This window comes from Lactuca saligna, chromosome 1 (genome assembly GCF_052625555.1).
Source record: "Lactuca saligna cultivar CGN05327 chromosome 1, ASM5262555v1, whole genome shotgun sequence".
Lineage (NCBI taxonomy): Eukaryota > Viridiplantae > Streptophyta > Magnoliopsida > Asterales > Asteraceae > Lactuca > Lactuca saligna.
Window position 1 is genome coordinate 157607813 of NC_136417.1, and position 9759 is coordinate 157617571.

At 49.7% G+C, this 9759-nt stretch overlaps 29 non-coding genes across 29 annotated transcripts; all 29 read left to right on the forward strand.

Annotated features, from left to right (window-relative positions):
- Positions 1-20: 20 nt before the first annotated feature.
- On the forward strand, positions 21-139 carry LOC145017142 (5S ribosomal RNA). Its single transcript, XR_013666392.1, has one exon. It is a non-coding gene; the product is annotated as a 5S ribosomal RNA (ribosomal RNA).
- A 218-nt stretch (positions 140-357) lies between these two features.
- On the forward strand, positions 358-475 carry LOC145026974 (5S ribosomal RNA). The gene has a single exon (XR_013674922.1). It is a non-coding gene; the product is annotated as a 5S ribosomal RNA (ribosomal RNA).
- Positions 476-693: 218 nt separating this feature from the next.
- Positions 694-812, forward strand: LOC145017147 (5S ribosomal RNA). Its single transcript, XR_013666393.1, has one exon. It is a non-coding gene; the product is annotated as a 5S ribosomal RNA (ribosomal RNA).
- Positions 813-1030: 218 nt separating this feature from the next.
- LOC145026209 (5S ribosomal RNA) lies at positions 1031-1149 on the forward strand. Its single transcript, XR_013674196.1, has one exon. It is a non-coding gene; the product is annotated as a 5S ribosomal RNA (ribosomal RNA).
- A 219-nt stretch (positions 1150-1368) lies between these two features.
- On the forward strand, positions 1369-1486 carry LOC145026975 (5S ribosomal RNA). Its single transcript, XR_013674923.1, has one exon. It is a non-coding gene; the product is annotated as a 5S ribosomal RNA (ribosomal RNA).
- A 218-nt stretch (positions 1487-1704) lies between these two features.
- LOC145017153 (5S ribosomal RNA) lies at positions 1705-1823 on the forward strand. Its single transcript, XR_013666395.1, has one exon. It is a non-coding gene; the product is annotated as a 5S ribosomal RNA (ribosomal RNA).
- Positions 1824-2041: 218 nt separating this feature from the next.
- On the forward strand, positions 2042-2160 carry LOC145017159 (5S ribosomal RNA). The gene has a single exon (XR_013666396.1). It is a non-coding gene; the product is annotated as a 5S ribosomal RNA (ribosomal RNA).
- A 218-nt stretch (positions 2161-2378) lies between these two features.
- On the forward strand, positions 2379-2497 carry LOC145017166 (5S ribosomal RNA). The gene has a single exon (XR_013666404.1). It is a non-coding gene; the product is annotated as a 5S ribosomal RNA (ribosomal RNA).
- Positions 2498-2715: 218 nt separating this feature from the next.
- Positions 2716-2833, forward strand: LOC145026976 (5S ribosomal RNA). The gene has a single exon (XR_013674924.1). It is a non-coding gene; the product is annotated as a 5S ribosomal RNA (ribosomal RNA).
- A 218-nt stretch (positions 2834-3051) lies between these two features.
- Positions 3052-3170, forward strand: LOC145017180 (5S ribosomal RNA). Its single transcript, XR_013666412.1, has one exon. It is a non-coding gene; the product is annotated as a 5S ribosomal RNA (ribosomal RNA).
- A 218-nt stretch (positions 3171-3388) lies between these two features.
- LOC145017186 (5S ribosomal RNA) lies at positions 3389-3507 on the forward strand. The gene has a single exon (XR_013666413.1). It is a non-coding gene; the product is annotated as a 5S ribosomal RNA (ribosomal RNA).
- Positions 3508-3725: 218 nt separating this feature from the next.
- LOC145017192 (5S ribosomal RNA) lies at positions 3726-3844 on the forward strand. Its single transcript, XR_013666414.1, has one exon. It is a non-coding gene; the product is annotated as a 5S ribosomal RNA (ribosomal RNA).
- Positions 3845-4062: 218 nt separating this feature from the next.
- LOC145017200 (5S ribosomal RNA) lies at positions 4063-4181 on the forward strand. The gene has a single exon (XR_013666416.1). It is a non-coding gene; the product is annotated as a 5S ribosomal RNA (ribosomal RNA).
- A 218-nt stretch (positions 4182-4399) lies between these two features.
- On the forward strand, positions 4400-4517 carry LOC145026977 (5S ribosomal RNA). The gene has a single exon (XR_013674925.1). It is a non-coding gene; the product is annotated as a 5S ribosomal RNA (ribosomal RNA).
- Positions 4518-4735: 218 nt separating this feature from the next.
- LOC145025341 (5S ribosomal RNA) lies at positions 4736-4854 on the forward strand. The gene has a single exon (XR_013673361.1). It is a non-coding gene; the product is annotated as a 5S ribosomal RNA (ribosomal RNA).
- Positions 4855-5071: 217 nt separating this feature from the next.
- LOC145017207 (5S ribosomal RNA) lies at positions 5072-5190 on the forward strand. Its single transcript, XR_013666419.1, has one exon. It is a non-coding gene; the product is annotated as a 5S ribosomal RNA (ribosomal RNA).
- A 219-nt stretch (positions 5191-5409) lies between these two features.
- Positions 5410-5528, forward strand: LOC145017215 (5S ribosomal RNA). The gene has a single exon (XR_013666421.1). It is a non-coding gene; the product is annotated as a 5S ribosomal RNA (ribosomal RNA).
- A 218-nt stretch (positions 5529-5746) lies between these two features.
- On the forward strand, positions 5747-5865 carry LOC145025688 (5S ribosomal RNA). Its single transcript, XR_013673691.1, has one exon. It is a non-coding gene; the product is annotated as a 5S ribosomal RNA (ribosomal RNA).
- A 218-nt stretch (positions 5866-6083) lies between these two features.
- LOC145017221 (5S ribosomal RNA) lies at positions 6084-6202 on the forward strand. The gene has a single exon (XR_013666428.1). It is a non-coding gene; the product is annotated as a 5S ribosomal RNA (ribosomal RNA).
- Positions 6203-6420: 218 nt separating this feature from the next.
- On the forward strand, positions 6421-6539 carry LOC145017228 (5S ribosomal RNA). The gene has a single exon (XR_013666434.1). It is a non-coding gene; the product is annotated as a 5S ribosomal RNA (ribosomal RNA).
- A 218-nt stretch (positions 6540-6757) lies between these two features.
- Positions 6758-6876, forward strand: LOC145025689 (5S ribosomal RNA). The gene has a single exon (XR_013673692.1). It is a non-coding gene; the product is annotated as a 5S ribosomal RNA (ribosomal RNA).
- A 218-nt stretch (positions 6877-7094) lies between these two features.
- Positions 7095-7213, forward strand: LOC145017232 (5S ribosomal RNA). Its single transcript, XR_013666437.1, has one exon. It is a non-coding gene; the product is annotated as a 5S ribosomal RNA (ribosomal RNA).
- A 218-nt stretch (positions 7214-7431) lies between these two features.
- On the forward strand, positions 7432-7550 carry LOC145017239 (5S ribosomal RNA). Its single transcript, XR_013666438.1, has one exon. It is a non-coding gene; the product is annotated as a 5S ribosomal RNA (ribosomal RNA).
- Positions 7551-7769: 219 nt separating this feature from the next.
- LOC145017253 (5S ribosomal RNA) lies at positions 7770-7888 on the forward strand. The gene has a single exon (XR_013666444.1). It is a non-coding gene; the product is annotated as a 5S ribosomal RNA (ribosomal RNA).
- Positions 7889-8107: 219 nt separating this feature from the next.
- LOC145017261 (5S ribosomal RNA) lies at positions 8108-8226 on the forward strand. Its single transcript, XR_013666447.1, has one exon. It is a non-coding gene; the product is annotated as a 5S ribosomal RNA (ribosomal RNA).
- A 218-nt stretch (positions 8227-8444) lies between these two features.
- Positions 8445-8563, forward strand: LOC145017268 (5S ribosomal RNA). Its single transcript, XR_013666450.1, has one exon. It is a non-coding gene; the product is annotated as a 5S ribosomal RNA (ribosomal RNA).
- Positions 8564-8781: 218 nt separating this feature from the next.
- LOC145017274 (5S ribosomal RNA) lies at positions 8782-8900 on the forward strand. The gene has a single exon (XR_013666453.1). It is a non-coding gene; the product is annotated as a 5S ribosomal RNA (ribosomal RNA).
- A 218-nt stretch (positions 8901-9118) lies between these two features.
- Positions 9119-9237, forward strand: LOC145017280 (5S ribosomal RNA). Its single transcript, XR_013666455.1, has one exon. It is a non-coding gene; the product is annotated as a 5S ribosomal RNA (ribosomal RNA).
- A 218-nt stretch (positions 9238-9455) lies between these two features.
- LOC145017287 (5S ribosomal RNA) lies at positions 9456-9574 on the forward strand. The gene has a single exon (XR_013666458.1). It is a non-coding gene; the product is annotated as a 5S ribosomal RNA (ribosomal RNA).
- Positions 9575-9759: the final 185 nt, after the last annotated feature.

Sequence of the window (9759 nt, forward strand, 5' to 3'; positions counted from 1 at the left end):
ATAAGCATGGATAGTATTTCGGGTGCGATCATACCAGCACTAATGCACCGGATCCCATCAGAACTCCGCAGTTAAGCGTGCTTGGGCGAGAGTAGTACTAGGATGGGTGACCCCCTGGGAAGTCCTCGTGTTGCACCCCCTTTTTCGTTGCTCGTCTGCGTTTTTTTATGTTTTAGGTGCGTTTTTTTTTTCTTTCTTGCTATATCCATGCTCGGGCGGCCTCCGGTTCAATGTTGATTGTTTTCTTGTTTCCCGAACCGAGCCGATCCATCACGTGGGTCCCACGCCTCGCGTCCGAAAGCAAACGAGGTTCTGCGTCTTGTAAGACATAAAAACAATAAGCATGGATAGTATTTCGGGTGCGATCATACCAGCACTAATGCACCGGATCCCATCAGAACTCCGCAGTTAAGCGTGCTTGGGCAGAGTAGTACTAGGATGGGTGACCCCCTGGGAAGTCCTCGTGTTGCACCCCCTTTTTCGTTGCCCGTCTGCGTTTTTTTATGTTTTAGGTGCGTTTTTTTTTTCTTTCTTGCTATATCCATGCTCGGGCGGCCTCCGGTTCAATGTTGATTGTTTTCTTGTTTCCCGAACCGAGCCGATCCATCACGTGGGTCCCACGCCTCGCGTCCGAAAGCAAACGAGGTTCTGCGTCTTGTAAGACATAAAAACAATAAGCATGGATAGTATTTCGGGTGCGATCATACCAGCACTAATGCACCGGATCCCATCAGAACTCCGCAGTTAAGCGTGCTTGGGCGAGAGTAGTACTAGGATGGGTGACCCCCTGGGAAGTCCTCGTGTTGCACCCCCTTTTTCGTTGCTCGTCTGCGTTTTTTTATGTTTTAGGTGCGTTTTTTTTTTCTTTCTTGCTATATCCATGCTCGGGCGGCCTCCGGTTCAATGTTGATTGTTTTCTTGTTTCCCGAACCGAGCCGATCCATCACGTGGGTCCCACGCCTCGCGTCCGAAAGCAAACGAGGTTCTGCGTCTTGTAAGACATAAAAACAATAAGCATGGATAGTATTTCGGGTGCGATCATACCAGCACTAATGCACCTGATCCCATCAGAACTCCGCAGTTAAGCGTGCTTGGGCGAGAGTAGTACTAGGATGGGTGACCCCCTGGGAAGTCCTCGTGTTGCACCCCCTTTTTCGTTGCTCGTCTGCGTTTTTTTATGTTTTAGGTGCGTTTTTTTTTTTCTTTCTTGCTATATCCATGCTCGGGCGGCCTCCGGTTCAATGTTGATTGTTTTCTTGTTTCCCGAACCGAGCCGATCCATCACGTGGGTCCCACGCCTCGCGTCCGAAAGCAAACGAGGTTCTGCGTCTTGTAAGACATAAAAACAATAAGCATGGATAGTATTTCGGGTGCGATCATACCAGCACTAATGCACCGGATCCCATCAGAACTCCGCAGTTAAGCGTGCTTGGGCAGAGTAGTACTAGGATGGGTGACCCCCTGGGAAGTCCTCGTGTTGCACCCCCTTTTTCGTTGCCCGTCTGCGTTTTTTTATGTTTTAGGTGCGTTTTTTTTTTCTTTCTTGCTATATCCATGCTCGGGCGGCCTCCGGTTCAATGTTGATTGTTTTCTTGTTTCCCGAACCGAGCCGATCCATCACGTGGGTCCCACGCCTCGCGTCCGAAAGCAAACGAGGTTCTGCGTCTTGTAAGACATAAAAACAATAAGCATGGATAGTATTTCGGGTGCGATCATACCAGCACTAATGCACCGGATCCCATCAGAACTCCGCAGTTAAGCGTGCTTGGGCGAGAGTAGTACTAGGATGGGTGACCCCCTGGGAAGTCCTCGTGTTGCACCCCCTTTTTCGTTGCTCGTCTGCGTTTTTTTATGTTTTAGGTGCGTTTTTTTTTTCTTTCTTGCTATATCCATGCTCGGGCGGCCTCCGGTTCAATGTTGATTGTTTTCTTGTTTCCCGAACCGAGCCGATCCATCACGTGGGTCCCACGCCTCGCGTCCGAAAGCAAACGAGGTTCTGCGTCTTGTAAGACATAAAAACAATAAGCATGGATAGTATTTCGGGTGCGATCATACCAGCACTAATGCACCGGATCCCATCAGAACTCCGCAGTTAAGCGTGCTTGGGCGAGAGTAGTACTAGGATGGGTGACCCCCTGGGAAGTCCTCGTGTTGCACCCCCTTTTTCGTTGCTCGTCTGCGTTTTTTTATGTTTTAGGTGCGTTTTTTTTTTCTTTCTTGCTATATCCATGCTCGGGCGGCCTCCGGTTCAATGTTGATTGTTTTCTTGTTTCCCGAACCGAGCCGATCCATCACGTGGGTCCCACGCCTCGCGTCCGAAAGCAAACGAGGTTCTGCGTCTTGTAAGACATAAAAACAATAAGCATGGATAGTATTTCGGGTGCGATCATACCAGCACTAATGCACCGGATCCCATCAGAACTCCGCAGTTAAGCGTGCTTGGGCGAGAGTAGTACTAGGATGGGTGACCCCCTGGGAAGTCCTCGTGTTGCACCCCCTTTTTCGTTGCCCGTCTGCGTTTTTTTATGTTTTAGGTGCGTTTTTTTTTTCTTTCTTGCTATATCCATGCTCGGGCGGCCTCCGGTTCAATGTTGATTGTTTTCTTGTTTCCCGAACCGAGCCGATCCATCACGTGGGTCCCACGCCTCGCGTCCGAAAGCAAACGAGGTTCTGCGTCTTGTAAGACATAAAAACAATAAGCATGGATAGTATTTCGGGTGCGATCATACCAGCACTAATGCACCGGATCCCATCAGAACTCCGCAGTTAAGCGTGCTTGGGCAGAGTAGTACTAGGATGGGTGACCCCCTGGGAAGTCCTCGTGTTGCACCCCCTTTTTCGTTGCCCGTCTGCGTTTTTTTATGTTTTAGGTGCGTTTTTTTTTTCTTTCTTGCTATATCCATGCTCGGGCGGCCTCCGGTTCAATGTTGATTGTTTTCTTGTTTCCCGAACCGAGCCGATCCATCACGTGGGTCCCACGCCTCGCGTCCGAAAGCAAACGAGGTTCTGCGTCTTGTAAGACATAAAAACAATAAGCATGGATAGTATTTCGGGTGCGATCATACCAGCACTAATGCACCGGATCCCATCAGAACTCCGCAGTTAAGCGTGCTTGGGCGAGAGTAGTACTAGGATGGGTGACCCCCTGGGAAGTCCTCGTGTTGCACCCCCTTTTTCGTTGCTCGTCTGCGTTTTTTTATGTTTTAGGTGCGTTTTTTTTTTCTTTCTTGCTATATCCATGCTCGGGCGGCCTCCGGTTCAATGTTGATTGTTTTCTTGTTTCCCGAACCGAGCCGATCCATCACGTGGGTCCCACGCCTCGCGTCCGAAAGCAAACGAGGTTCTGCGTCTTGTAAGACATAAAAACAATAAGCATGGATAGTATTTCGGGTGCGATCATACCAGCACTAATGCACCGGATCCCATCAGAACTCCGCAGTTAAGCGTGCTTGGGCGAGAGTAGTACTAGGATGGGTGACCCCCTGGGAAGTCCTCGTGTTGCACCCCCTTTTTCGTTGCTCGTCTGCGTTTTTTTATGTTTTAGGTGCGTTTTTTTTTTCTTTCTTGCTATATCCATGCTCGGGCGGCCTCCGGTTCAATGTTGATTGTTTTCTTGTTTCCCGAACCGAGCCGATCCATCACGTGGGTCCCACGCCTCGCGTCCGAAAGCAAACGAGGTTCTGCGTCTTGTAAGACATAAAAACAATAAGCATGGATAGTATTTCGGGTGCGATCATACCAGCACTAATGCACCGGATCCCATCAGAACTCCGCAGTTAAGCGTGCTTGGGCGAGAGTAGTACTAGGATGGGTGACCCCCTGGGAAGTCCTCGTGTTGCACCCCCTTTTTCGTTGCCCGTCTGCGTTTTTTTATGTTTTAGGTGCGTTTTTTTTTTCTTTCTTCCTATATCCATGCTCGGGCGGCCTCCGGTTCAATGTTGATTGTTTTCTTGTTTCCCGAACCGAGCCGATCCATCACGTGGGTCCCACGCCTCGCGTCCGAAAGCAAACGAGGTTCTGCGTCTTGTAAGACATAAAAACAATAAGCATGGATAGTATTTCGGGTGCGATCATACCAGCACTAATGCACCGGATCCCATCAGAACTCCGCAGTTAAGCGTGCTTGGGCGAGAGTAGTACTAGGATGGGTGACCCCCTGGGAAGTCCTCGTGTTGCACCCCCTTTTTCGTTGCTCGTCTGCGTTTTTTTATGTTTTAGGTGCGTTTTTTTTTTCTTTCTTGCTATATCCATGCTCGGGCGGCCTCCGGTTCAATGTTGATTGTTTTCTTGTTTCCCGAACCGAGCCGATCCATCACGTGGGTCCCACGCCTCGCGTCCGAAAGCAAACGAGGTTCTGCGTCTTGTAAGACATAAAAACAATAAGCATGGATAGTATTTCGGGTGCGATCATACCAGCACTAATGCACCGGATCCCATCAGAACTCCGCAGTTAAGCGTGCTTGGGCAGAGTAGTACTAGGATGGGTGACCCCCTGGGAAGTCCTCGTGTTGCACCCCCTTTTTCGTTGCCCGTCTGCGTTTTTTTATGTTTTAGGTGCGTTTTTTTTTTCTTTCTTGCTATATCCATGCTCGGGCGGCCTCCGGTTCAATGTTGATTGTTTTCTTGTTTCCCGAACCGAGCCGATCCATCACGTGGGTCCCACGCCTCGCGTCCGAAAGCAAACGAGGTTCTGCGTCTTGTAAGACATAAAAACAATAAGCATGGATAGTATTTCGGGTGCGATCATACCAGCACTAATGCACCGGATCCCATCAGAACTCCGCAGTTAAGCGTGCTTGGGCGAGAGTAGTACTAGGATGGGTGACCCCCTGGGAAGTCCTTGTGTTGCACCCCCTTTTTCGTTGCTCGTCTGCGTTTTTTTATGTTTTAGGTGCGTTTTTTTTTCTTTCTTGCTATATCCATGCTCGGGCGGCCTCCGGTTCAATGTTGATTGTTTTCTTGTTTCCCGAACCGAGCCGATCCATCACGTGGGTCCCACGCCTCGCGTCCGAAAGCAAACGAGGTTCTGCGTCTTGTAAGACATAAAAACAATAAGCATGGATAGTATTTCGGGTGCGATCATACCAGCACTAATGCACCGGATCCCATCAGAACTCCGCAGTTAAGCGTGCTTGGGCGAGAGTAGTACTAGGATGGGTGACCCCCTGGGAAGTCCTCGTGTTGCACCCCCTTTTTCGTTGCCCGTCTGCGTTTTTTTATGTTTTAGGTGCGTTTTTTTTTTTCTTTCTTGCTATATCCATGCTCGGGCGGCCTCCGGTTCAATGTTGATTGTTTTCTTGTTTCCCGAACCGAGCCGATCCATCACGTGGGTCCCACGCCTCGCGTCCGAAAGCAAACGAGGTTCTGCGTCTTGTGAGACATAAAAACAATAAGCATGGATAGTATTTCGGGTGCGATCATACCAGCACTAATGCACCGGATCCCATCAGAACTCCGCAGTTAAGCGTGCTTGGGCGAGAGTAGTACTAGGATGGGTGACCCCCTGGGAAGTCCTCGTGTTGCACCCCCTTTTTCGTTGCTCGTCTGCGTTTTTTTATGTTTTAGGTGCGTTTTTTTTTTCTTTCTTGCTATATCCATGCTCGGGCGGCCTCCGGTTCAATGTTGATTGTTTTCTTGTTTCCCGAACCGAGCCGATCCATCACGTGGGTCCCACGCCTCGCGTCCGAAAGCAAACGAGGTTCTGCGTCTTGTAGGACATAAAAACAATAAGCATGGATAGTATTTCGGGTGCGATCATACCAGCACTAATGCACCGGATCCCATCAGAACTCCGCAGTTAAGCGTGCTTGGGCGAGAGTAGTACTAGGATGGGTGATCCCCTGGGAAGTCCTCGTGTTGCACCCCCTTTTTCGTTGCTCGTCTGCGTTTTTTTATGTTTTAGGTGCGTTTTTTTTTTCTTTCTTGCTATATCCATGCTCGGGCGGCCTCCGGTTCAATGTTGATTGTTTTCTTGTTTCCCGAACCGAGCCGATCCATCACGTGGGTCCCACGCCTCGCGTCCGAAAGCAAACGAGGTTCTGCGTCTTGTAAGACATAAAAACAATAAGCATGGATAGTATTTCGGGTGCGATCATACCAGCACTAATGCACCGGATCCCATCAGAACTCCGCAGTTAAGCGTGCTTGGGCGAGAGTAGTACTAGGATGGGTGACCCCCTGGGAAGTCCTCGTGTTGCACCCCCTTTTTCGTTGCCCGTCTGCGTTTTTTTATGTTTTAGGTGCGTTTTTTTTTTCTTTCTTGCTATATCCATGCTCGGGCGGCCTCCGGTTCAATGTTGATTGTTTTCTTGTTTCCCGAACCGAGCCGATCCATCACGTGGGTCCCACGCCTCGCGTCCGAAAGCAAACGAGGTTCTGCGTCTTGTGAGACATAAAAACAATAAGCATGGATAGTATTTCGGGTGCGATCATACCAGCACTAATGCACCGGATCCCATCAGAACTCCGCAGTTAAGCGTGCTTGGGCGAGAGTAGTACTAGGATGGGTGACCCCCTGGGAAGTCCTCGTGTTGCACCCCCTTTTTCGTTGCCCGTCTGCGTTTTTTTATGTTTTAGGTGCGTTTTTTTTTTCTTTCTTGCTATATCCATGCTCGGGCGGCCTCCGGTTCAATGTTGATTGTTTTCTTGTTTCCCGAACCGAGCCGATCCATCACGTGGGTCCCACGCCTCGCGTCCGAAAGCAAACGAGGTTCTGCGTCTTGTAGGACATAAAAACAATAAGCATGGATAGTATTTCGGGTGCGATCATACCAGCACTAATGCACCGGATCCCATCAGAACTCCGCAGTTAAGCGTGCTTGGGCGAGAGTAGTACTAGGATGGGTGATCCCCTGGGAAGTCCTCGTGTTGCACCCCCTTTTTCGTTGCTCGTCTGCGTTTTTTTATGTTTTAGGTGCGTTTTTTTTTTCTTTCTTGCTATATCCATGCTCGGGCGGCCTCCGGTTCAATGTTGATTGTTTTCTTGTTTCCCGAACCGAGCCGATCCATCACGTGGGTCCCACGCCTCGCGTCCGAAAGCAAACGAGGTTCTGCGTCTTGTAAGACATAAAAACAATAAGCATGGATAGTATTTCGGGTGCGATCATACCAGCACTAATGCACCGGATCCCATCAGAACTCCGCAGTTAAGCGTGCTTGGGCGAGAGTAGTACTAGGATGGGTGACCCCCTGGGAAGTCCTCGTGTTGCACCCCCTTTTTCGTTGCTCGTCTGCGTTTTTTTATGTTTTAGGTGCGTTTTTTTTTTCTTTCTTGCTATATCCATGCTCGGGCGGCCTCCGGTTCAATGTTGATTGTTTTCTTGTTTCCCGAACCGAGCCGATCCATCACGTGGGTCCCACGCCTCGCGTCCGAAAGCAAACGAGGTTCTGCGTCTTGTAAGACATAAAAACAATAAGCATGGATAGTATTTCGGGTGCGATCATACCAGCACTAATGCACCGGATCCCATCAGAACTCCGCAGTTAAGCGTGCTTGGGCGAGAGTAGTACTAGGATGGGTGACCCCCTGGGAAGTCCTCGTGTTGCACCCCCTTTTTCGTTGCCCGTCTGCGTTTTTTTATGTTTTAGGTGCGTTTTTTTTTTTCTTTCTTGCTATATCCATGCTCGGGCGGCCTCCGGTTCAATGTTGATTGTTTTCTTGTTTCCCGAACCGAGCCGATCCATCACGTGGGTCCCACGCCTCGTGTCCGAAAGCAAACGAGGTTCTGCGTCTTGTGAGACATAAAAACAATAAGCATGGATACTATTTCGGGTGCGATCATACCAGCACTAATGCACCGGATCCCATCAGAACTCCGCAGTTAAGCGTGCTTGGGCGAGAGTAGTACTAGGATGGGTGACCCCCTGGGAAGTCCTCGTGTTGCACCCCCTTTTTCGTTGCCCGTCTGCGTTTTTTTATGTTTTAGGTGCGTTTTTTTTTTTCTTTCTTGCTATATCCATGCTCGGGCGGCCTCCGGTTCAATGTTGATTGTTTTCTTGTTTCCCGAACCGAGCCGATCCATCACGTGGGTCCCACGCCTCGCGTCCGAAAGCAAACGAGGTTCTGCGTCTTGTAAGACATAAAAACAATAAGCATGGATAGTATTTCGGGTGCGATCATACCAGCACTAATGCACCGGATCCCATCAGAACTCCGCAGTTAAGCGTGCTTGGGCGAGAGTAGTACTAGGATGGGTGACCCCCTGGGAAGTCCTCGTGTTGCACCCCCTTTTTCGTTGCTCGTCTGCGTTTTTTTATGTTTTAGGTGCGTTTTTTTTTTCTTTCTTGCTATATCCATGCTCGGGCGGCCTCCGGTTCAATGTTGATTGTTTTCTTGTTTCCCGAACCGAGCCGATCCATCACGTGGGTCCCACGCCTCGCGTCCGAAAGCAAACGAGGTTCTGCGTCTTGTAAGACATAAAAACAATAAGCATGGATAGTATTTCGGGTGCGATCATACCAGCACTAATGCACCGGATCCCATCAGAACTCCGCAGTTAAGCGTGCTTGGGCGAGAGTAGTACTAGGATGGGTGACCCCCTGGGAAGTCCTCGTGTTGCACCCCCTTTTTCGTTGCTCGTCTGCGTTTTTTTATGTTTTAGGTGCGTTTTTTTTTTCTTTCTTGCTATATCCATGCTCGGGCGGCCTCCGGTTCAATGTTGATTGTTTTCTTGTTTCCCGAACCGAGCCGATCCATCACGTGGGTCCCACGCCTCGCGTCCGAAAGCAAACGAGGTTCTGCGTCTTGTAAGACATAAAAACAATAAGCATGGATAGTATTTCGGGTGCGATCATACCAGCACTAATGCACCGGATCCCATCAGAACTCCGCAGTTAAGCGTGCTTGGGCGAGAGTAGTACTAGGATGGGTGACCCCCTGGGAAGTCCTCGTGTTGCACCCCCTTTTTCGTTGCCCGTCTGCGTTTTTTTATGTTTTAGGTGCGTTTTTTTTTTCTTTCTTGCTATATCCATGCTCGGGCGGCCTCCGGTTCAATGTTGATTGTTTTCTTGTTTCCCGAACCGAGCCGATCCATCACGTGGGTCCCACGCCTCGCGTCCGAAAGCAAACGAGGTTCTGCGTCTTGTGAGACATAAAAACAATAAGCATGGATACTATTTCGGGTGCGATCATACCAGCACTAATGCACCGGATCCCATCAGAACTCCGCAGTTAAGCGTGCTTGGGCGAGAGTAGTACTAGGATGGGTGACCCCCTGGGAAGTCCTCGTGTTGCACCCCCTTTTTCGTTGCCCGTCTGCGTTTTTTTATGTTTTAGGTGCGTTTTTTTTTTCTTTCTTGCTATATCCATGCTCGGGCGGCCTCCGGTTCAATGTTGATTGTTTTCTTGTTTCCCGAACCGAGCCGATCCATCACGTGGGTCCCACGCCTCGCGTCCGAAAGCAAACGAGGTTCTGCGTCTTGTAAGACATAAAAACAATAAGCATGGATAGTATTTCGGGTGCGATCATACCAGCACTAATGCACCGGATCCCATCAGAACTCCGCAGTTAAGCGTGCTTGGGCGAGAGTAGTACTAGGATGGGTGACCCCCTGGGAAGTCCTCGTGTTGCACCCCCTTTTTCGTTGCTCGTCTGCGTTTTTTTATGTTTTAGGTGCGTTTTTTTTTTCTTTCTTGCTATATCCATGCTCGGGCGGCCTCCGGTTCAATGTTGATTGTTTTCTTGTTTCCCGAACCGAGCCGATCCATCACGTGGGTCCCACGCCTCGCGTCCGAAAGCAAACGAGGTTCTGCGTCTTGTA